The 25,492-nt window shown below is 40.5% G+C and overlaps 1 protein-coding gene across 6 annotated transcripts in view; it reads right to left on the bottom strand.

Annotated features, from left to right (window-relative positions):
* Positions 1-25,492, bottom strand: part of LOC149445627 (uncharacterized) — a 78,934-nt gene that overhangs the window by 39,183 nt on the left and 14,259 nt on the right. For all 6 annotated transcript variants that reach the window (XR_016306367.1, XR_016306368.1, XM_089653543.1 and 3 more), the window contains exon 2: positions 2,562-2,687. The gene's annotated coding sequence lies outside the window, so the exon portion shown is untranslated. The remainder of the gene's footprint in view (positions 1-2,561; positions 2,688-25,492) is intronic.

Below are 25,492 nucleotides of genomic sequence, written 5' to 3'. Positions count from 1 at the left end.
AGGTAGTTTGTTCAGCAGAGGTGTGCGGAGTGTATGATGAAAGGTAGTATGTTCAGGAGAGGTGTGCGGAGTGTATGATGAAAGGTAGTATGTTCAGGAGAGGTGTGCGGAGTGTATGATGAAAGGTAGTATGTTCAGGAGAGGTGTGCGGAGTGTATAATGGCAGACAGTATGTTGAGGAGATGAGTGCGGAGTGTATGATGAGAAGTAGTATATTTGGGACAGGAGAGCAGAGGGCATAATGAAAGGTAGTATGTTCAGGAGAGGTGTGCATACTGTATGATGAAAGGTAGTATGTTCAGGAGAGGTGTGCGGAGTGTATAATGGCAGACAGTATGTTGAGGAGATGAGTGCGGAGTGTATGATGAGAAGTAGTATATTTGGGACAGGAGAGCAGAGGGCATAATGAAAGGTAGTTTGTTCAGCAGAGGTGTGCGGAGTGTATGATGACAGGTAGTATGTTCAGGAGAGGTGTGCGGAGTGTATGATGAAAGGTAGTTTGTTCAGGAGAGGTGTGTGGAGTGTATGATGAAAGGTAGTATGTTCAGGAGAGGTGTGCAGAGTGTATGATGAAAGGTAGTATGTTCAGGAGAGGTGTGCGGAGTGTATGATGACAGGTAGTATGTTCAGGAGAGGTGTGCAGAGTGTATGATGACAGGTAGTATGTTCAGGAGAGGTGTGCAGAGTGTATGACGACAGGTAGTATGTTCAGGAGAGGTGTGCGGAGTGTATGATGGCAGACAGTATGTTGAGGACAGGAGTGCGGAGTGCATAAAAATAAATGGTGAGAACAGGCCCTCATTCTGTGCTCCATCATTGCTGTATCATGAATGATGATAAAATCTGATGTCATCTGAAGACACTAAGCACCAGAGCCTACCACCCTCTGGCAAACTCACACCTGTTCTGACTAGCTGACTAGGGAAATGTTGTATGTTGAGGAGAGGAGTGAGGACTGTATGATGACACGTAGTATGTTGAGGAGAGGAGTGCTGAGCGTATGATGACAGGAAGTATGTACCTTCCTGCACACTCACCCCTCTTCTGCACCTTTCTGCCACCTTAACACTGTCAGGGTAAAGAAGCTTCGTGTCGGCGCACATCTATGCGCCAACGCCGGGCACCCGTCAGCCGTGCCAGTGTGCATGAGCACGCGGTTGCACGCACGCATGCCGGCGTGCACAGGCGAGTTATTTAAACCCCTGCTGCACTTAGAATGGTGCCTTCTGGTCTACTTTGTTCTGTGCTTGTATCCGACTCCTATTATCTATCTGATTTGACCTGACTACGACTGAACTCCGCCTGCACCAATCCGGCTCATCCCTTGACTATCAGCTTGCCTGCTCCTCTGTACCTGATCCACCCGATTGATTCTGATCCGGCTTGTCTGGCGCTTCTACCTCTCCTGCCTGTGACTATCTCTAGCTGCCAGCTGCCTCAATTGTCCATACTTCCGCTACACCTTCCTGCTGCTGCACCTGCTCACCTGCATCCGCAACCGACATGCATCCTGGTCTTCCAGTGATCACCTGCCAACGGTCACCGCAGACCCGTCAGGCACTCGTGCCCCTCCTAGCTCGATACCTTCTATCAGGGGTCCCAAGAGGGAGTGGTAAGAGGAAGCCCTCTCTCAACGTCAGGCTCCCCAACCAAGTACGTTAAAACACTCTCGCTGACACCTGAACTCCTCTCCATCCTCATTGCACACCATCCCTCAAGTTTACCTCTACAATCACATCCTGCAGCGACAAAGTTCTATAGATTACATCCTTCCTGGTGGTAACTCAGAGGCCGGCTCAAGGAAGTGGAGCTGTTCTGCCCCTTCCTCCGAGCTCCTCCTTTAGCCAGCACTAGAGGGAAATGTTGTATGTTGTGTAGAGGAGTGCGGAGTGTATGATGACAAGCAGTATGTTTGGTAAAGGAGCACAAAGTGTATTATGACAGGTAGTATGTTCAGGAGAGGAGTGGGGAGTGTATGATGACAGGTAGTATGTTCAGGAGAAGAGTGCGAAGTGTATGATGACAGATAGTATGTTCTGGAGAGGAGTGGGAGTGTATTATGATAGGTAGTATGTTCAGGAGAGGAGTGTATGATGGCAGGTAGTATGTTTATGAGTGGAGTGGGTTGTGTATAATGATAGGTAGTATGTGTGGGAAAGGAGCACAGAGTGAATGAGGACAGGTAATATGTTCAGGAGAGGAATGCAAAGTGAATAGCGACGGATAGTATGTTGAGGAGAGTAGTGAAGGGTGAATGATGACAGGTAGTATGTTTAGGAGAGGATTGTGGAGTTTATGATGGAAGTAGTCAGTTGAGGAGAGGAGTGCGGAGTGTATGAAGGTAGATGGAGCAAATGGGCCCTAATTATATTCTCCATCACTGCAGTGACATGTATTGGTGACAATATCTGATGTTATCTGCAGACACTCAGCAACAAGGCCTACAACCCCCTACTCACTCACCCCTCTTCTGCACCTTTCTGCCACCTTAAGAGTTTGTACAGCTGGCACCCGAACTCCTCTCCTTCATGTTGACATCGCACACCATCCCTGCAGCTTACCTTTCCATTCACATTCTGCACAGAAAAAGTTCTGCAGATTCCATCCTTCCCGGCGGTAACTTCGAAATCGACACCCGTAAGTAGAGATGTTCTGCCTCTTCCTCCGAGCTCCTCCTACACCCGGCACTAGAGAGAAAAGTAATATGCTCAGTAGAAAAGTGCGGAGTATTTGGTGAAAGGTAGTGTGTTCATGTGAGGAGTGCGGAGAGTATGATGACATGTAGTGTGTTCAGGAGAGGAATGCAGGGTCTATAATGACAGGAAATATGTTCAGGAGAGGAGTGCAAAGTGTATGATGATAAAAAGTATGCTTGGGAAGGGAGTACAGAGTGTATGAGGACAGGTAGTATGCAGAGGAGAAGAGTGCGGAGTGCATGATGATATGCAGTATGTTGAAAAGAATTGTGCGGAGTGTATGATGACTGTAAGTATGTTCAGCAAAGGAGTGTGGAGGAAATGATGAAAGGTAGTATGTTTGGGAAAGGAGTGCGGAATGTATGATGAAAGATAGTATGTTGAGTGGCTATGGCCACTGACAATCACATGCTAAAAATTCATCATGGCTGACCGTATCCAAGTCAATCAATGGATCAACTTTGGTGCAATCAGCCTGCCCATAGATGGATCGAATTGCGGCTGGTTCCTGCTGAACTGGCCAAGATTCAATCGATCTATGACCGATCTTTAAACTTTTTCAGGCTCCTTTTGCTTTACTACTGTGCTCCTTCATTTCCATCCAATGCTCCTGATTTCAGAGAATGTCAAAGCAGACATTTGCAGGTTGAATCAGCATTCTTCTTTTAGAGCTGGTCAGTGGTAGCCAATAGTAGACTGAGCGTACCACAAAGTTCTGCTGTGCATACTCTGTACTGTCTGCAACAAGAATGTCTGCCTGCCACTAATGGAAGCATTAAACTAAAGCATAACTAGCTGAGCAGTTGAATGTATGGTTGAAACATGGGAACTGTTTTATCTGCCAGGGTAGTTGCATAGTTTTGCGTTGGACCCCTTCTGTCTGACAGTTGACAAGATAATAGGAGCACCTCTTTAATTTACTTTTTAACTGTATTGTCACTTTTCCAGTCACATTTAAGAATACCACAGTATACGCTTGTGTTCCTATCACACAGCATACCTAGATAGATATACAGACAGTACCTTGGAAAAAGTATTCATACCCCTTGAAAGTTTCCTCATTGGCATGTTACAACAAAAAACGTAAATGTATTTTATTGGGATTTTATGTGATAGACCAACACGAAGTGGCACATAATTGTGAAGTAGAAGGAAAATGATAAATTTCAAAACTTTTTTACAAATATGTGAAAAGTGTGGTGTGCATTTGTAGTCGGCCCCCCTGAGTCAATACTTTGTAGAACCGCCTTTCGCTGCAAGTCTTTTTGGAGATGTGTCTACCAGTTTTGCACATCTAGAGTGAAAGTTTTGCCCATTCTTTCCATCCAATCTGACAGAGCTTGAGCTATTTTGTAGAGTGTCCATGAACAGCAATTTTCAAGTCTTGCCACAGATTGTCAATTGGATTTAGGTCTGGGCTTTGACTGAGCCATTCTAACACATGAATATGCTTGATCTAAAACATTCCATTGTAGCTCTGGCTGTATGTTTAGGGTCGTTGTCCTGCTGGAAGGTGAACCTTCACCCCGATCTTGTCTTTTTTTTTTTTTGCAGACCCTAACAGATTTTCTTCTAAGATTGCCCTGTATTTGGCTCCATCCATTTTCCCATCAACTCCGACCAGCTTCCCAGTCCCTGCTGAGGAAAAGCATCCCCACTACTTGATGCTACCACCACCATGTTTCATGGTGGGTGTGTTTAGGGTGATGTGCAGTATTAGTGTTCTGCCACACATTGTGTTATGCTTTTATGCCAAAAAGTTAAATTTTGGTGTCATCTGACCAGATCACCTTCTTCCACATGTTTGCTGTGTCCCCTACATGGCTTCTCGCAAGCTGCAAACGGGACTTCTTATGGCTTTCTTCTTGCCACTCTTCCATAAAGGCCATATTTGTGGAGTGCATGACTAATAGTTGTCCTGTTTTTGTTGTGTTTTTTTTGTATTTTTTCATTTTCGGATGATGGATTGAACAGTGCTCTATGAGATGTCTCAAGCTTTGGATATTTTTTTTTTTTTTATATAACCTAACCCTGCTTTAAACTTTTCACAACGCTATCCCTGACCTGTCTGTGTTCCTTGGCTGTCATGATGCTGTTTATTCACCAATGTTCTCTAACAAACCTCTGAGGGCTTCACAGAGCAGCTATATTTATACTGAGAATAAATTACACACAGGTGGACTCTATTTACTAATTAGGTGACTTCTGAAGGCAATTTGTTCCACTAGATTTTAGTTATCAGAGTAAAGGGCGCTGAATACAAATGTACACCACACTTTTCAGAGACATTTGTAAAAAAAAAAAAAAATGTAGAAAGCCATTTATCAGTTTCCTTCCACTTCACAATTATGTGCCACTTTGTATTGGTCTATCGCATACAATCCCAATAAAATACATTTATGGTTTTGTAACATGGCAAAGGTGGGAAATTTCTAGGGGTATGAATACTTTTCTGTGTGTGTATATTATACACACACTATAGTCTCCAAAGTATTGGGACGCCTGCCTTTACACGCAAATAAACTTTAATAGCATCCCTTAGTCTGTAGGGTTCAATATTGAGTTGGCCCACTCTTTGCAGCTATAACAGCTTCAACTCTTCTGGAAAGGCTGTCCACAAGGTTTAGGAGTGTGTCTATGGGAATGTTTGACCATTCTTTCAGTAGCGCATGTGTGCGGTCGGACAAGAAGGCCTGGCTCACAGTCTCTGCTCTTTCATTCATGTTACAACCAAAAATGTAAATGTATTTTATTGGGATTTTATGTGATAGACCAATACAAAGTGGCACATAATTGTGAAGTGGAAGGAAATTGATAAATGGTTTTCAAAATTTTTTTACAAATATCTGAAAAGTGTGCATTTGTATTCAGCTCACTTTACTCTGATATCCCTAACTAAAGTCTAGTGGAACCAATTGCCTTCAGAAGTCGCCTAATTCGTAAATAGAGTCCACCTCTTTGTAATTTAATCTCAGTATAATATACAGCTGTTCTGTGAAGCCCTTATAGGTTTGTTACAGAACATTAGTGAACAAACCGCATCATGAAGGCCAAGTAACACATCAGATAGGTCAGAGATGAAGTTGTGGAGACATTTAAAACAGGGTTAGGTTATAAAGAAAATTCCAAGCTTTGAACATCTCACAGAGCATCTAATAATGCTGGCACAACTGTAAACCTACCAAGACATGGTCATTCACCTAAACTGAAAGGCTGGGCAAGGAGAGCATTAATCAGAGAAGCAGCCAAGAGGCCCATGGTAACTCTGGTGGAGCTGCAGAGATGCACAGCTCAGGTGGAAGAATCTGTCCACAGGACAACTATAAGTCGTGCACTCCACAAATCTGGCCTTTATGGAAGAGTGGCAAGAATAAAGCCATTGTTGAAAGAGCCATAAGAACTCCCGTTTGCAGTTTGGGAGAAGCCATGTGGGGGACACAGCAAACATGTAGAAAAAGGTGCTCTGGTCAGATGAGACCAAAATTTAATTTTTTGGCCTAGCTAAAATAGAATAGTTTAGATCAAAGCATATTCACATGTTAGAATGGCCTAGTCAAAGTCTAGACCTAAATTCAATTGAGAATCTGTGGCAAGACTTGAAAATTGATGTTCACAGACCCTCTCCGTCCAATCTGACAGTGCTTGAGCTGTTTTGCAAAGAAGAATGGGCAAACATTTCACTCTCTAGATGTGCAAAGCTGGTAGAGACATAACGAAAAGACTTGCAGCTGTATTTGCAGTGAAAGGTGGTTCTACAAAGTATTGACTCGGGGGCTGAATACAAATGCACGCCACACTCTTCAGATATTTATTTGTAAAAAATGTTGAAAACCATTTATCATTTTCTCTCCACTTAACAATTATGTGCCACTTTGTGTTGGTCTATCACATAAAATACACTTATGTTTTTGGTTGTAACATGACAAAATGTTGAACATTTCAAGGGGTATGAATACTTTTTCAAGGCACTGTATCCTTTGAAGCTGAGTGAACTGAACAATGACTTCATCAACTAGGTAGATTGCTGTGTGTGTGTACATTCTGCATTCTTTCTTCCATCATTCAGTCAAAATGAAGCATCTTCTTGCTGCTGTTACCGCTTTGAAAGCACTTTGTAGATTCCTTATCCGGTTCTGCTTCACTGCCTCCTTTTGGTGACTTTATCGTCTCCACCTATCAATGAACCTCTTCAGCTTCAGTTTGTGAGTACACACAAGTGTGGATGTTCACTCAAGTACACACAAAAGTTTGTAAGTACTCACTTAGGACTTAGTTGTTTTTCACTGTGTGGTTCAACATGTCTTTTCAGATATGTACAGAGGACAGTCCCTCCGAAACGAGGGACCGTTACTCCCTTGTTTCTTGGGGTGGTATCCTCCAGAAGGAACCAATGCTTGTAACCTCGATGCTGGGACCCCATTACTATAGCGTCATCCTCATTGGAGTTACAGGCCTGTGTCACACTAGTGCTGGCCATGCGGCCTGCGTCTGCTTGGGCAGGCATTCTGTTCATTTGAATGGGCTTCTGTGCTGCATGTCCTGCACAAAAAAAAGGTGCATGCACCTTTTCACAAATGCATCCGCAGGGAAACCACATGGTCTTTTTGACCATGCATTCCTGCACCCATGCTGTGGGCTGAGATGTGTGGGGGTGCTATGTCCCCAAGACCATTAATATCTACTTCAGATTTTGTTTTAGTGGTTTGTTTGCAAATATTGCAGCAATCTTCTCAGAGATTTGAAGTATGCTATGGTATCCTCCACAAAAGAATCCAATTATGATCCTTTTGGACTTCCATCTCTAAGTGTGCCTGAGACCCCCTTCACAACCTTCTATTATAAAGCTTGTGTTCAGCTGATTCAGCGTTATAATTCTCTGATGCAGTGCTTTATCCCCTGCAGTTGTAGAGTTAGCCTGCTGTTCCCGACATAGAGGCCTACCCATTACATTTGGTGTGTAAAACCTTCTTTGAGGAATTGAAACAACCTGTGGAAATATGGCTTCCTCCTAACAATGTGAATTGTGTGATCTTTTTTCCATTTAAAAGAGAACTTTAGATGTTCCTGCCCACTGTAAATACTCCTGTCATTCGCCACAGACATACCACCAAACAGGTCGATGAGATATTCTTGCCTCTTGACAAACCCTTGTCAGGAGCCATGCGTTGCAGTGGTTTATTGAAAGCATCTAAGCTTGTGTCTCGCATCTGTTCAGATGCGTAAGGTGCCTGTCCTTTGTTCCTGGTGCACTGGGAATATATTAAACAGTAAATTTATTTACCCCTTTTTAGGGTTTGTCTCTCTTTTGGTTCTGCCCATGACATGGTTATCCTTGATGCTTCTCGTGCTCATAATGTGTGCCTATCTCAAGGCAGGAGATTTTGAAAATGGGGAAGGAGGAACTTTATTCTTTGTCTACTACAGTATTTCCTCTTAACTGATCACAATTCACCTCAAACTCAAGCATCAGGTCTCATGGCCTGGTTCTCTGTCTCCTCTGCTCAGCTGTTCGCATGACCGGTATACCTCCACATTTGCAAGTGGGAGGTTGTTCATCCATCCTGCTAGTTCACTTGCTGGTTTGAATGCTCAATCTTTCCCTTGTGGCTCTACTGTAAACCTTTGGATCAAGAATCTTTTATGTAGTTTCCCCTTCTGACATTTCTGCAACCCACTGTGGAATACTTTTCTTTCATGTTTGATTGCATTCTTTGCAATGCCGGACTGTGTTCAAGCCTTATCCCTACTTTGAGGGATTTTGACCTGCAAAATCGAAAAGGATCAGTTCCTACTACACCTTTGCCCTTGTATAATCAAAAATTAAACTGTGTATTATCCCATGCCTCCAGTGTGTACATAGTGATAGATAAATGTAATAAAAATATCCCCAAAACTTTTAAAATGCGATAATTATATCAACTAAACAAAACACCATAAACATACTTCTATAGCAGGGGTCTTGAATTAAAATTTACGGAAGTCTCGTCAGCAAAATTTCCTTCCAGCAGAGGTCTGAATCTCGCTAGCGATATAACACATCACAGTCCCCTGGTACATTATCATCTTTAGCGTACCTTTCACACTGTAGCCCTAAATCACAGTCCCCTCTTTAACCATTTCAATACCGTGCAATTTTACACCTTCCTGCCCAGGCCATTTTTCAGGTTTCAGCGCTCTCACACTTTGAATGACAATTGCGCGGTCATACAACATTGTACCCAAACTAAAATTTTATCATTTTCTTCACACAACTAGAGCTTTCTTTTGGTGGTAATCACCGCTGGGGTTTTTATTTTTTGCTAAATTAACAAAAAAAGACCAAAAATTTTGAAAAAAAACACGTTTTTCTTTGTTTCTGTTATAAAAGTTTACAAATAAATAATTGTTCTTCATAAATTTAGGCCGAGATGTATTCTACTACATGTCTTTGGTGAAAATAACCCAAATTAGGATGTATTTTTTAGTTTGTAGGAAAGTTATAGAGTTCACAAACTATGGTATAGATCTGAATATTGATCAATCCTGAAGTACTGACGGCCAATCTAATTTCTTGAGGTCCAAGAATGTCAGAATAGTACAGATATCCCCAAATGACCCCTTTTTGCAAAGTAGACAGTCCGACGTACTTCATAAGAGGAATGGCGAGTTTTTTGAAGTTGTATTTTTTTTGTCATAATTTTTTGGAAAATGAAAAAATTAAAAAAATTATTTTCACAATTTTTTTTTTTACATACTGTCACCAGTGCAGTACAGCGTCAAATGGCGTGCACCCGGCATGCAGAAGCACTTTTGCCGCCGCCAAACGGCCATTGGCCGGGCGGCAAATGGTTAAAGAAGTCCCACAGTGTCCTCAGTTCCCCTTTACATCGCAGCGCCCCTTTAAACATCACAGCGCCCCTTTTAATGCAAGCTTTCCCCTGCACAGTCCTATGGTACCTTAGGCAGAGCAGAGGCACTAATTCCTTCCGGGGTTCCAGCCCACCACCGATGTCATCCTCATAGCGGGCGGGGGTGGGAGGAGCTTATATACACAGTTTATTTTCATGCTTTCTCATCAGTATATACTTTGTATTACTCATCAAATCCTTTGTATGTTATATTCTTACTGGTCATTGCATATGTTTTTGACTGATTTTTTTTTGCTGTTTCCTACTCTATAATAAAATTCTTTGTAAAAGAAAAGACTCCCACTCTCTGTCTCGAGCTGCAGAGATCGGAATGCGCTTACAAAAAGAAAATAATAATAATAATATATCAACTAGTACGTATCAACATAGTAATTTGAGGAACTCTTCAACATTTAATCCAAAGAATATAGGGAACGAATTTTTAGAGGTTTTTAAAAAGATGGTTGAGACCGATATCAAAAATATGGATCTAAAAAATAAAAAATATACCCCTAATGAAATTAGACAAGGAATCAAAGATTTAGAAAAAAGGAAAGATATTGTTATTAGAGGAGCAGATAAGGGAGGTAGTATTGTGATTCTGAATAAAAAGGACTATGAAATAGAGATGAATAGACTTTTAAATATTAAGGATACTTATAAAATTTTGACATCAAATCCTACGAAAGAATTAAAAAATCGATTAAAGCAGTTGATCAAGAAAGGAAAGGAATCTGATGTTTTGAATGAAAGGGAGGCAAAATATCTTTATATTAAGAACCCTAAAATTCCAGTAATATACTATTTGCCAAAATTACATAAGGACAAACAGAAGCCACCAGGAAGACCCATTGTGAGTGGGATTAATTCAATTTTTTCCCGTATTGGGGAATATATAGATTCATTTTTGCAGACAATAGTGAAGAACAATAGAGCTTTTTTAAGAGACAGTAGTGAGCTTATTAATATTCTTAAAAATGTGAGTGGGATTGAGGATTGTATCTTGGTGACCATTGATGTAGAAGCCTTGTATACTAGTATTCAGCAGAAAGATGGAATTGAAGCAGTGAGATGGGCTTTAAAACATAAATCTAGGATCAAAACTGTTCAGAGACGATTTATTGTCAAATTGTTGGAGTTTGCTATGTCAAATAACTTTTTTTGGTATAACAACACCTTTTTCCAGCAATGTAAAGGTGTCGCGATGGGAGCCAAATATGCTCCCAGCGTAGCAAACATTGTTATGGACAAATGGGAAGAAGAATATATCTTCGATAGATGGCCAGAAATAGTTTTATATAGGCGTTATATTGATGATATTGTGATGATCTGGAGAGGTTCAGAGGAAGACCTAAGTAGGTTTACCAACAGTATCAATATCAATCAATATGGGCTAAAATTTACAACAATTAGTGATCTTGAAAAAGTGAATTTTTTAGATCTCACATTGTATAAGTATGGAGGTGGTATTTACACGAAAAGCTTTTTTAAGGATGTTGACAAAAATAGTTATATTCCTACTTCCAGTGGACACCATCCAAGATGGTTGTTCAATACACCAAGGAGCCAGTTCACTAGAATAAAAAGAAACTGTAGCCGACAAGAAGATTTCGTGGATCAGACTAGTCTGCTGATAGAGAGATTTGTTGATAAAGGTTACAATAAGTCCTTTCTGGAGACCGAAAGGAAAGTGATTAGTAATAGAGATAGAGATGGGTTGTTAATGAACAAAAAAGTGAAGGAAAAGAAACAGGAAATTGCCTTTATCACTAATTTTAATAATCAATATAGGCATGTTGAGAAGATTTTTAATAAATACTGGCCAATACTACTTAAAGATGAGATACTAAAGAAGATTATCCCTAAAAAACCAAAATTTATATATAGAAAAAATAAGTCATTGAAGATGAAATTGGTTCACAACGTCTTGGACCCACCGATGGAAAAACATTTCTTTCCTGAATTGCAAGGTTTTTTTAACTGTAATAAGTGTAAGGCATGTAAAACAGTAAAAAAAGATACTAAGAAAAAAAGAAAGAATTTTACATCAACACATACGGGGAAGGAATATAAGATAAATTCATTAATTTCATGTAATTCATCCCATGTAATTTACGTCATAGAGTGCCCATGTCACTTACAGTACGTAGGGAGGACAGGGAGGCTACTAAAAACAAGAATTGGAGAACATCTTAACAATATAAAAAAGGGGTATGATAAACATAGTGTGTCAAAACACTTTAAATTAAAACATAATAGCGATCCAAGTCTAGCAACCTTTTATGGAATAGAAAGTGTAAAAAAACATTGGAGAGGAATAGATAGGATTAATGAAATATCCAAAAGGGATACGTTTTGGATATACGAATTAGATGTATTGAAACCGAATGGTTTAAATATAGATATTGATCTGAATTGTTTTTTGACGAATTTTTAAATATATTCTTTGGTAAAATGAGAGGTATATAGTAGAGATGTTTTGTTAAGGGAGAAAAGAGACATATATGTATACATATTAATAGATTATAGATGGAGTTCCTCTTTAAAATTTGGAGTTAGGTCCTTTGGAGGGAGGGGATTCATTTAAAAGGTTAATGGAGGTTCCCCATAGATAGGAATGATTCAGATCATTGGAATGTGTATATACATATATGTCTCTTGGAATTTTGAGTTCTTTTATGAAAATACATATAGTAATATATGATAAGAACTTGTAAATTGTATGGATTGTGATGGAGCTCATGTTGAGGCATAGAGTTCCCCTTTATAAGGCTTATTATTATGTGATTAGCTTTTTTAGATAATGACTTGCTGTAATATGTAGTTCACTCTTTTTAATATACAGTCATGGCCGAAATTGTTGGCACCCTTGATATTTCTCCAGGAAATCATGTATTTCTCACGAAACGTATTGCATTAACACATGTTTTGCTATACACATGTTTATTCCCTTTGTGTGTATTGGGACAAAACAAAAAAAGGGAGGAAAGAAAGCAAATTCGACATAATGTCACACAAACCTCCAAAAATGGGCTGGACAAAAGTATTGGCACCCTTTCACAACTGCGGATAAATAAGAATGTTACAAGCATGTGATGCTCCTGTAAACTCACCTGGGGCAAGTAACAGGTGTGGGCAATATAGAAATCACACCTGAAAGCAGATAAAAAGGAGAGACGTTCACTTAACCTTTGCATTGTGTGTCTGTCTGTGCCACACTAAGCATGGACAACAGAAAGAGGAGACGAGAACTGTCTGAGGACCTGAGAACCAAAATTGTGGCAAAATATCAACAATCTCAAGGTTACAAGTCCATCTCCAGAGAACTAGATTTGCCTTTGTCCACAGTGCGCAACATTATCAAGAAGTTTGCAACCCATGGCACTGTAGCTAATCTCCCTGGTCGTGGACGGATGAGGAAAATTGATGAAAGATTGCAACGCAGAATAGTCCGGATGGTGGATAAGCAGCCCCAAACATGTTCCAAAGACATTCAAGCTGTCCTGCAGGCTCAGGGAGCATCAGTGTCAGCGCGAACTATCCGTCGACATTTAAATGAAACGCTATGGCAGGAGACCCAGGAGGACCCCACTGCTGACACAGAGACATAAAAAAGCAAGACTACAGTTTGCCAAAATGTACTTGAGTAAGCCAAAAGCCTTCTGGGAAAACGTCTTGTGGACAGATGAGACCAAGATAGAGCTTTTCGGTAAAGCACATCATTCTACTGTTTACCGAAAACGGAATGAGGCCTACAAAGAACAAAACACAGTACCTACGGTAAAATATGGTGGAGGTTCAATGATGTTTTGGGGTTGTTTTGCTGCCTCTGGCACTGGGTGCCTTGACTGTGTGCAAGGCATCATGAAATCTGAGGATTACCAAAGGATTTTGGGTCGCACTGTAGGGCCCAGTGTCAGAAAGCTGGGTTTGCGTCCAAGATCCTGGGTCTTCCAGCAGGACAATGACCCCAAACATACGTCAAAAAGCACTCAGAAATGGATGGCAAAGAAGCGCTGGAGAGTTCTGAAGTGGCCAGCAATGAGCCCAGATCTAAATCCCATTGAACACCTGTGGAGAGATCTTAAAATTGCTGTTGGGAAAAGGTGTCCTTCCAATAAGAGAGACCTGGAGCTGTTTGCAAAGGAAGAGTGGTCCAAAATTCCGGGTGAGAGGTGTCAGAAGCTTATTGATGGTTATAGGAAGCGACTGATTTCAGTTATGTTTTCCAAAGGGTGTGCAACCAAATATTAAGTTAAGGGTGCCAATACTTTTGTCCAGCCCATTTTTGGGGTTTTGTGTGACATTATGTCATATTTGCTTTTCTGCCTCTGTTTTATATTTGTTCCAATACATACAAAGGGAATAAACATGTGTATAGCAAAACATGTGTTAATGCAATACCTTTTTTGTGTGAAATACTTGATTTTCAGGAAAAATATCAAGGGTGCCAACAATTTCGGCCATGACTGTATAGTTTATATGTTAAAACAAATATTGGATAATATATGTGATTGTAGGATTTGCTGATATAGCTGTATCTTTGCCAATTGACCGGCGGTGTATTATTATAGCGCCGCCGTGATTGGTTAAGAAGTACCGCTGTGTAGAGTGTGAGCGGTATATATGAATGGATTTGACGTCTGAATCCATGCCGCTCCGTGAGGACGTCAGAGTGACGAAACGCGTAGGGCGGAGCCTATTGGATGACGTCAGGACGTTCCCGGCAACTGTCGGCGAGGTGTCCGCGAAGAACGGAGTTCGTCCATTACATGCTTCCTTATATTTCTGCCGCTTGTTATACCAGTGTCAGGTGGACACTTGCTTTGTGAGTAAGATGAATTTTTAATAAATATATATAGTTTTTACTTACTGCACCATCATGCCTTTCCTTTATTTCTGAGTGATATTGCCATTTACTTGGAAGATGATCGATGTATAATAAGTCCTGACCATATCGCAGAGTGGCTGCAGAGTATTGCTCCTGGTGTCTGGATTTCAAATTACAGAGGGGTGTTTCTTTGGATTTTCTCATCGCTCCCAGAGCAAATACGCTTGTGCTGATTTATAATTTGATCAGCATTAAGCTCTGGTGAGTTTATTTCATTCATCTGGTGGTGGATTGAGCACGGTGGATTTATTTTCAAGAAAAAATGTTTTTGGGATATTGGACTTTTATATATGAATAATAATTTATAAAGAGGTTCACTGGGGACTTTTTCACAATATAAATTTATAGCATTTTGGACATTTTTTTGCACGATATATGAAAATTTTTGATATGATGTAAGCACATTCCGATTTTGTGTTTTTTACTTTTCACCAATATTTTGGGTTAGAGGTTTTGCAGCTTTATAGGATCAATTATTGTTGATTGGCGCTTTCTTTTTGTTTGTTTTTTGCAGAGATCGGAAGTCTTTACATATGAACAAGCTGGGTAATCACCAGTTCCCGCCCCTCAGTCCTGATCTGCAGCTCCTCACACCCTGCCCACTGTGAGGAAGAATCATATCGGTGGCTGAGTGAGAGGCCCGGAAGAGGATACCCAGCTGTGGCAGTGGCATTGCTGCGCTCCGGACAGGACTGTTCCTTGGTCCGGTTCCGGACTGCAGTCCGCCATTTAGTGATCACTGCTCTGTAGGATGGCTGGAAACAAAAAATTGTGTTCCCTTAACATGTACATAAATATACAACAAATAAAGTATTGCTGCACCTACCTCTCTATCAATGTTCACTTAATGTGCAAACCCTGTGCATATGTACATAAATACCACCCCAAATATATATGTAAATAAATACAGTGAATAGTGTAGCAACTCAAGATGCAATACCATATAAGCATAAGTGTCAAATCATGTCCTTTTTATTATCTTTGCAGTCTTGTGAAGGACCGTAAACGTCTCCACACCTTCCTGTGTTTCACCTCTTGTGTTTAATCCAAATAATACATAGTGATTCCCACCACCGTTCTCCACTGTGCTCACCTCAAGTGGTGGACCTGCCATCCACCAAGTCATAACACATTGTCCCCCTTTGGGGACTCCACTCGAATATAGCTTCAATAACATGTATTCTGCTGTTGTCCCTTGGGATATGTTCTTCCACATATATTGGTATATGGCCCTTTAAAAATCGTTCTGTGCAGTCGACTCCTATTAAAAGGGGGGTTCCCATTGTGTCATATGTCTCAATATATCAATTTATTAATTAAAAATGCCTTGAAAGCCTCTTCTAGGGTTCCCTACCAGCGCTCCTGATCTTCGGCGAGTCCCCCTATAGGAATCTGCTTCCTATTGGAGCACGCTTGCAGGCACTCCAGAGCTCCGCTTCTTCATCATAGGATTTGATTGACAGTAGAAGGATATTGGGCTCAGGTAAGTATAAGGTTGGGGGGGAGGGGGACACAGAAGGTTGGAGACCCTGTACACAGAAAGGCAGAGAATGTACAAGAACCTTACCCATAACATCTTGATAGCAAGGAACATACTTTCCACACTAATAATTTTGCTACCAAAATTAGTGTGCCCTGTAAATTGCCTTCAGCTTTGTTGCTGTTTCTTCTTGCTGGAGGCTGCCATTTTTCTGAAGCCCAAAGCCCCTGAGCAGCAGTTAATCTTAGGGTGTCAGCAGATCAGCTTCTACATTTTTTGCATCGTGGCGATAAATAGCAACTGAGCATGTGCAGAGTAGGGTGAGATGATGTAGTACTGGATTTTAAATGCCTTCCGCCCGCCATATAAGGAAATAATGGGAGGACGGTTGCTCTCTCATTCAGGGAGGAGTCATATGATGTCCACCCACTCTAGCTGCAAATGCGCGCCCCGGCAATCGGTGGTGCGCTGTGTCCCTGGACACAGCAGATCACCGATCACAGTAGAGAGCCAATGACACAGGCTGTATCATGTGATAAGCTGCATCCAATCACAGCTGATCACATGTAAATAGGAAATGCCGGTTATCGGCAGTCCTCACGCGCTGTCAATGTCAGCAAGTGGCATTCCGCAAAGGGGACATCTACACCGATTATCAGTAGCCCCATCAGTGCCACCTGTCAGTACTCATAATTGCCACCTGGTAATGCCCATCAATGCGACATACCAGTACGCATCAGTGCCCATCAGCGCTGCCTATCATTGCCAGTCAGTGCTGCCTATCAGTGCCACCTAACAGTTCCAATCAATGTCGCCTATCAGTGCCACCTAACCATGCCATATATGAGTGCTGCCTTTCAGTGCCCATCATTGCAGCCTCATTAGTGCACATCAGTGAAGGAGAAAAATTACTTATTTATAACATTTCATAACAGAAACTAAGAAAAAAACTTTTTTTTTCAAAATTTTCAGCCTTTTTTTTTTTTTTTTAGCAAACAAACCCCACCCCAGTGATGATTAAATACCACCAAAAGAAAGCTCTGTCTCAAAAAAAACCTAAACATTTTGTTTGAGTACTGTGTTGCATGACCGCACAATTGTCATTCAAAGTATGAGAACACTGAAAGCTGAAAATTGGTCTGGGCAGGAAGGGGGTAAAAGTGCCCGGTAGGCAAGTGGTTAAAAAGTATAAGCACTTCTTTTTAATATTTTCTAAAGCTATAAATGCAAAAGGGCCAGCCTGAAGTAATCTAGGAGGACCTCATTTTCTGACCAAAGTTCCATTTTAAGGCTTTGGAGCCACTTTAAGGGACAGTTGTATTACTTTACAAAGGACCTGTTCAAGAGTGACATCTAGTGGTGAGAAATGTGCACTGCAGAAATAGGGGAAGCAGAAACTATTAAAGTTCACTGTAGTTTCTTCCTATTGGGGTCCCCCACGTGGGTTATGTTATAATGTAATAGTATGCACAGCATATACTAGCATATTATAGCACACTTATCTGTGAGTGATCTGGCCGGTTCCAGGCACTTCCATCTTCGCCCGGTCTGCCTTCCTGGTTCTATGTCTTCGGCTGCTTGAATGGCTGGGCCGCGATGACGTCCCTCCTACACATGCACATGGAAGTCTCATCGCACAGATCAGCGGCCATAAATGTTCGCTGGGCTAGCAACGCTAACTTTACTACCACTTTAAATAAATAAACAGTGGCTTTTAAAGGTTTTTTTTGAAAAAAATAATAATGCACATATTTTTGCAGACAAAAAATGGCTATTTATTATTTTTCCTGCAGGAGTCTGCAAAGTTTGACTCCAGGGGAATAATTTCTCTAGAACAGCCCCCTCTTCTGTGATTGTCTCTGTGCTGGCCCAGCTTCTCTGCCCCTCTCCTCATCTACCTGCATAAACATTTATGTAGCTACCTGGGGAACAATAATAGGGAATACTGTACTATAGACTGTTGCTTGAGTAAGAGCCCTGAATCTGCTGGGGCAGCTGACAGCAAATCCAAGATGATGACACCCAGTAACAATCTCAGTGATTTTTGTTGTCTATGCAAGGGATGCAGTTTTTATGCTTACTTCCTTTTCCTTTCCATTAAAGAAGAAGTTTGGATATGTACAAAATAAACATACATACTCACCTTTATGCTGCAGCATCAATGGGATACTGCAACTGTCCCACGTCAGAGTTCTTGGACTGCTCAGTCGTTTTTATGCGTTTTTATTACATTTTACATGTAAGTACAACCAATAAAGTCTAGATATATTTATGTGACATATTACACTATATGGCTATTCTCTCTTTTCTATTGGTGTTTACCTGTGATTGGCCGGGGGACGATACAGTGGGGCAAAAAAGTATTTAGTCAGCCACCAATTGTGCAAGTTCTCCCACTTAAAAAGATGAGAGAGGCCTGTAATTGGCATCATAGGTAGACCTCAACTATGAGAGACAAAATGAGAAAACAAATCCAGACAATCACATTGGCTGATTTGGAAAGAATTTATTTGCAAATTATGGTGGAAAATAAGTATTTGGTCAATATCAAAAGTTCATCTCAATACTTTGTTATATATCCTTTGTTGGCAATGACAGAGGTCAAACGTTTCCTGCAAGTCTTCACAAGGTTGGCACACACTGTTGCTGGTATGTTGGCCCATTCCTCCATGCAGATATCCTCTAGAGCAGTGATGTTTTGGGGCTGTCGCTGGGCAACACAGACTTTCAACTCCCTCCAAAGGTTTTCTATGGGGTTGAGATCTGGAGACTGGCTAGGCCAATCCAGGACCTTGAAATGCTTCTTACGAAGCCACTCCTTCGTTGCCCGGGCTGTATGTTTGGGATCATTGTCATGTTGGAAGACCCAGCCACGTTTCATCTTCAATGCCCTTGCTGATCGAAGGAGGTTTGCACTAAAAATCTCACGATACATGGCCCCATTCATTCTGTCCTGTACATGGATCAGTCGTCCTGGTCCCTTTGCGGAAAAACAGCCCCAAAGCATGATGTTGCCACCCCCATGCTTCACAGTAGGTATGGTGTTCTTTGGATGCAACTCAGCATTCTCTCTCCTCCAAACATGACAAGTTGTGTTTCTACCAAACAGTTCTATTTTGGTTTCATCTGACCATATGACATTCTCCCAATCCTCTTCTGGATCATCCAAATGCTCTCTAGCAAACTTCAGACGGGCCAGGACATGTACTGGCTTAAGCATGGGGACACATCTGGCACTGCAGGATCTGAGTCCCTGGCGGCGTAGTGTGTTACTGATGGTAGCCTTTGGTACGTTGGTGCCAGCTCTCTGCAGGTCATTCACTAGGTCCCCCTGTGTGGTCCTGGGATTTTTGCTCACCGTTCATGTGATTATTTTGACCCCACGGGGTGAGATCTTGCGTGGAGCCCCAGAACGAGGGAGATTATCAGTCGTCTTGTATGTCTTCCATTTTCTAATTATTGCTCCCACAGTTGATTTGTTCACACCAAGCTGCTTGCCTATTGCAGATTCAGTCTTCCCAGCCTGGTGCAGGTCTACAATTTTGTTTCTGGTGTCCTTCAAGCTCCACTATGGTGAAGACCAAAGAGCTGTTGGAGTGTGACTGTTTGAGGTTGTGGACAGGTGTCTTTTATACTGATAACAAGTTCAAACAGGTGCCATTGATACAGGTAATGAGTGCAGGACAGAGGCGCCTCTTAAAGAAGGTACAGGTCTGTGAGAGCCAGAAATCTTGCTTGTTTGTAGGTGACCAAAATACTTATTTTCCACCATAATTTGCAAATAAATTCTTTCCAAATCAGCCAATGTGATTGTCTGGATTTGTTTTCTCATTTTGTCTCTCATAGTTGAGGTCTACCTATGATGCCAATTACAGGCCTCTCTCATCTTTTTAAATGGGAGAACATGCACAATTGGTGGCTGACTAAATACTTTTTTGCCCCACTGTATATATCAAACTTGGAAGCATAGGATGTCTGACATTTGACATAACGTTGAAGGATCTACTGAATGAGTGGTGGCAATTGGATTAAGGCTTTTTTGATCACATTTTGATGGTAAGAGTATTCACTCTAGCCACATAAAAGTGTTCACGGAGTAGTGTTTATGTTGGAGTGTACACGGAGTGCTGCACTAATTCATGTGTTCTCACGCAGTGTTTATTTTGTGTTTTTCACAATTTTTCACATATGTATATATGGTTGCAATTATTGTTACACTGAGGATAATACACTATTTTAGTTTTTGTATTTTTTGAGGTACACTGAGATATTGGATTTCATTTTTGGATTATCACATTGAAGATTGTTTGAAGGGACTTACTGACACTAATGGTATGGCATATGGTGGTGATTAGAACGCTGGTATGGCATATGGTGATGATCAGGATGTTGTTATGGGGTATTGTGGTGATCAGGACACTGGAATGGGGTATGGTGGTGATTAGGACACTGGTATGGGGTATGTCAGTGATCAAGATACTGGTATGACATATGACGGTGGTCAGGACGCTGGTATAGCGTATTGTGTTGAGCAAGATTCTGGTATGATGTAGTGGTGATCAGGATGCTGGTATGATGTATGGAGGTAATCAGAGCGCTGTTATGGTGTATGGCAGTGATCAAGGCACTGATATGACAGTGAGTAGGGCTCAGATATGGTGAATAGGCCTAAATTAACTGGTGGGAGTAGCAACCACAATAGATTTAAAAGCTATAGAAAGGTTTCCTTTATAACAATTAATCTAAAACCCTAATCTTGATACCAACTGGCCAGTGGCACAACAGTTTAATAGTATAGTTTATGGGCTTCTTTTGCAGCACCAAACTGCATTGTTTTAAAAGTGTATTAAAATTTCAAAACAGAGTGCATTCCCCAAACCTTCCAACTCTGTATCCCACTTATTCTCACAATGCTCCAAATATAGATCTTAGGGATTCACTTGGTAGAAATTAACCAGCATCTGGACAGTGCCTAAGCACTTTAATAGGGCAGCAAATATAAAGACATGGCAGGTTTTATCTTACAATTAAATTAAGAGAAAATAAAGTGTATTATCTGAGTGATGATAGCCATAAACAGTTTATAGTAGACGGTCAGTATTTAAGCAGCTTGCTTAAGCTGCCACTTAAGAGAAGGAGAGAGGTGAAAAGTTTTATCTTGAAATAAACACAGATAGCACAGATAATGCACAGTGGCTAAACAATATGTAAGCAGAGGGTATCCAGTCTAATATCATATTTATTGATTAAATCTGCCTACTCTCTCCACCAGAAAGAGTAGCCCATTCAACAATGTTTAAAAAAAGAGAATGGAATTCTGTAATATCTGGCTGCTCAAGCCCTCAGAAATTGTTAACTATCCAAAAGGCTTAAAAAGTATGCTTGGAATTGCTAACACTTTTCCTCATTAAATTTAATATAATTTTTTTTTCCAGATGCAATCTGCCATCTCTCTCTGCCTTAACATTCTTTGTCTGTCTAGCAGTTTAATAAAACGGTGTTGCAAACCTATATACCTTTGCCTCTTCTGCCTTTTAATAATAACCCAATTTTTGTTGTAAGATACAGTCTGCTTGCTCTCTGGCTCACTTATAGTGGCCTGTCCAAATTGGCTTAAAAATGTAGTACCAATCTATAAATAATGTACCATTGTCATTCAGGCTTTGAAAAAAAGGCAACAATGTCTTATTTCTAGCTGTAATCTATTTGCTTTCTCTCAGAAATAGCATCCTGTCTGATAAGCATTAAATGATGTGCAGTAAATCTGTAAAATGTTTATCTTTTTAATCAAAAATAAAAAGAATCTATCTTTTTTATTTCCAGATGAAAAAGTATAGTAACAGTGGTGCAGAATGTGTTCATTTTTTCATTCTACATTCCCTGAAGCAAGACACTGAGTTTTTATTTTCCAGATGCTTGCTTGATCCCTCAGAAATTGCAGCCTGTCCGTATACTGTATGCATAAATGATACGGTACAAAATTGTAGCATGTTTCCATCTCCAAATCAAGACACAAATATTTAATTCCCATATGCAATATCCCTCAAAAATTGTGATCTATTAACACCTAAATAGAATCTTTAAAATGTTTCAGTCTCCAGTCTTTGAAAATGGGCAATTGCTGATTGCTTATACAAGAAAGCTGCCTTTTCTATCCTGAAACTGCAGACTATCAAAAATACTCTTCTGTAAATATGTACAATTTTTAGGTCTTTAATCTCAGAAAAAGACACGGTTATTTATTTATTTCAGGTGAAGTCTGCCTAGTTTCTCCCTCTGAAGTTAAGTTGTTGGATTGCAACTCTAAAAATGCTTCTTTTATTTTATGATGAAAGTTGTAGTTTCTTAGTCTTCCATTGCGGTCTGAAAAAAAGGCCTACATTGTGTGCAGCATGTCCATTAAATATTTATGGCTTTTGACTGTGCCATAATAATTAGATTTTTTTTTTTCACAATACAATATGCCTTAAAGTGATTATCAACCCGTCTTTTTTTTTAAATAACAAGCATAGCATACTTACCTGCTCTTTGCAATGACCTTGCACAGAGGAGCCTCAAACCTCCTTTTCTTGGGTCCCCTGTCAAAGTTCTTGGTTCCTCCTGTTTGGCAGGTGCCCCCATAGAATGACGCTTCCTGTGGGGGAACTTGTGCAGGCTCAGTTCTGAGTCTTGGACACAGACAGTAAGGCTTGGACCTGCCCCCCCCCCCCCCCACTCCCTCATCACAAAATTTGATTGACAGCATTCCTTCTTTTATGTACTGAAATGTATTGTATTTGTACTGTTTCCCTTTATATTGTAAAGTGATACGCAAACTGTTTGCACTATATAAATCCTGTATAATAGTAATAATTAGGAGTCAATGGCTACCACTGCTGCCTCTCTGTCCTATGCAAAGAGAGAGAGCAAAGAGAGTAACAGTGCTGGATCAGGAGACTCAGATAAGTATTTAGACGGGCTGGGGAGGGTTCTCAGAAGATGTTTTACTTTAATGCTACTATGCACAAGAAAAGAAAATGAAAGCATTTAAAGCCATAATTTACCAAAAAGCAAACATTTAGTATACTGATGCTTATCAATTCTTAGATGAGGTGGCTGCATTCATTTTCTTATTTAGACTTTCTTTTATTTTCACCTGATAATCCTGCCAGTAAGCCGGTGGTTTTTCAACAGAACAAGCTGCAGATGTAGCAGTTAGAGGGTTGAGATAAACCATTTACCACTGACAGGAGTACTTACAACAGCCAGATTTTATTTGTGTAAAATCTTTATCCAAAAAAACAAAACAAAAACATTGCAGTAACTGCTTGCATAACTACAGTGTGAGTTGGAGTTTGGCTTCAATGTGTTCGTGTATCTAAATCTGCAAGTACATCTAACACCCCCTCCCCCCAGACTGACATTGCTACTGTCCAAAGATGCCCCCTGGGCTCCTTCATGCAGAGTGGAAGGACTCTAATATGAAAGGTGTGTTACTGGCCAGATCACCAGGTGTAAACAGAGGGAAAAACCCTAAAAAAAAAGAAAACTAATCCAGCCAGTACATCTAATGATTGGTAAGCTGATATATATTACATTTTTGGTTTAGGGTTTAATATTTCTTTAAAGTAGTATTGATTATCTGTAGTAATCTTCACAGGAGACCAGGTAATCCATACCTAATTTATTTTGTCTTCTTCAATATCATAGGTTAAAACTTCCGTATATTGATAATGGCATCCTAATAGACAAAAATGATGATACACTGAAAATTAGCGTTAAGTTGATGTTAGATATTTCTTGGGAACAAAATAACACCATTCATGTAAGTATATATGAAGGGAAAATAAAATGCAAGTTGGCAGACTATGTGAACTAGTAGAGGGTACATGCTGACGTTTCACTAAGGATAATTTTTTCATGAATGTTAGCTGCATATTTGTCAAAGATAAGTGTATTATGGAGGTCAATGAATTTAAGCACATGTAGCAAATATTTTGTCAGCGTACTGCAGCTGTTTATATTTGTCTTCAAACAGTGTAGTATCTTTCATTTTCTTTAAAGATTTGCATTCACCATTTGAAGTTAGCAACAAGTTTAAACTGCTCAAACTGCCATACTGCATATTCTAGAGTACATGTTGCTTAACAAATATAAACCCATTTCATGGCAAATTCAACAGGTGGAACCCCGAGCTTACTTTTCAGGTTTACTGTCTCTTCTTAGCTGCTCTGTTGCATTAGGCATGTTGCTAACAGAGCTCAGTGGCAGGTTATACTTTGTAACGGATTAGGCTTAGAAATGCCTTTACATACAGTAGCTTTTTGTCTAAGTGGAAATAAAGTTTTTTCACCTTACACAAAAGTGTTCTATGCTAGCATTACTGAGTAATAACTACAACCCTTAGCACCATCTTTGTAGAGCAAAGAAAGAGAAGAGGTGTATCTGACTAGGTCAGATTCTGGTACTTAAAGGGTAAGTTCACCTTTGGGAAAATGTTACATGTTCCATCCATTTTTAGGGTGGAACATGTAACACAGCCATTCTTTGCAACACAGAGGAACCCTTGACATAACTGTTCAGTCTCAGGGAACCTCTGCTAAAAATGACTTTATGTACAATTCATGATACATTAGTGTGATAGTCAGAGGTAAGAATGCTCTTTACACTTGTGGTCATTGGGAAGAATTACCCCCTTACAGATAACTAAAAAGATCAATGGTGTCAGTGTGAACTTACCCGAGAGGAAAAAATTGCTCATTGCTCAAGGAACCCCTAGCAACCTCTGGAGGAAACCTAGTTGAGAAACCCTGGTGTAACATGTTCCCATAGCCACAGCAACCACTGGCCACCCCCCCTTCCCCCGACAGATTGTACGGGGAAACTTCTCCCCATACTATCTGTCAAATTTGTAAACAGTGCGGCTGTGCGGGGCTCCGCCCACACGGCCGCATCATTCATTCACGGACTTCCATGAATTAATGAACTGCAAGTCCTGACAGCCTTAGTGGCTGTCGGCTTGTAGTTTTCAATGAACTACCGCAGCGCTGTGGAGCACCGTGGTAGTTAATTGAAGCTTCCTGTCAGAATATCTGCTTGACTATATGTACAGCAAGCAGATATACTGAGAGGTGTGCAGGAGACCTGCATGGCATCAGTAATCTGCTGATCGCTGGTGCAATGCTTTCCAGGCTCCTGTAGACAAAAATAAATGCACATTTTTTACCAGCAAAAAAATGTGCATTGATTATTTTTGTCTAAAAGGTGAACTTATCTTTTATATTTCAATATTTTTATTGAGGAACAAGCATATAGATGCATAAAACGAGAGGGCAAACAAAAAAAGCCCACCTACGTGGTGGAATGAGATATAGAATCAGAATCATGACACTTATAGGCATGCAAAAAAAGATTATCGGAAAATAGCATTACAAATACACACAGAGTGCCATAACCATCAAGACGTACAGGTTTCATAAATCAATAAACAGAAATTAAACCAAAGGAAAGAACCAAGAGTGACAGAAATAATTCAGCGAATAAAGTAGAAAAAGAGAGA

This window comes from Staurois parvus, unplaced genomic scaffold (genome assembly GCF_062004578.1).
Source record: "Staurois parvus isolate SC_StPar_1 unplaced genomic scaffold, SC_StPar_1.0 ptg000715l, whole genome shotgun sequence".
Lineage (NCBI taxonomy): Eukaryota > Metazoa > Chordata > Amphibia > Anura > Ranidae > Staurois > Staurois parvus.
This window is presented reverse-complemented; position numbering and strand designations above follow the sequence as displayed.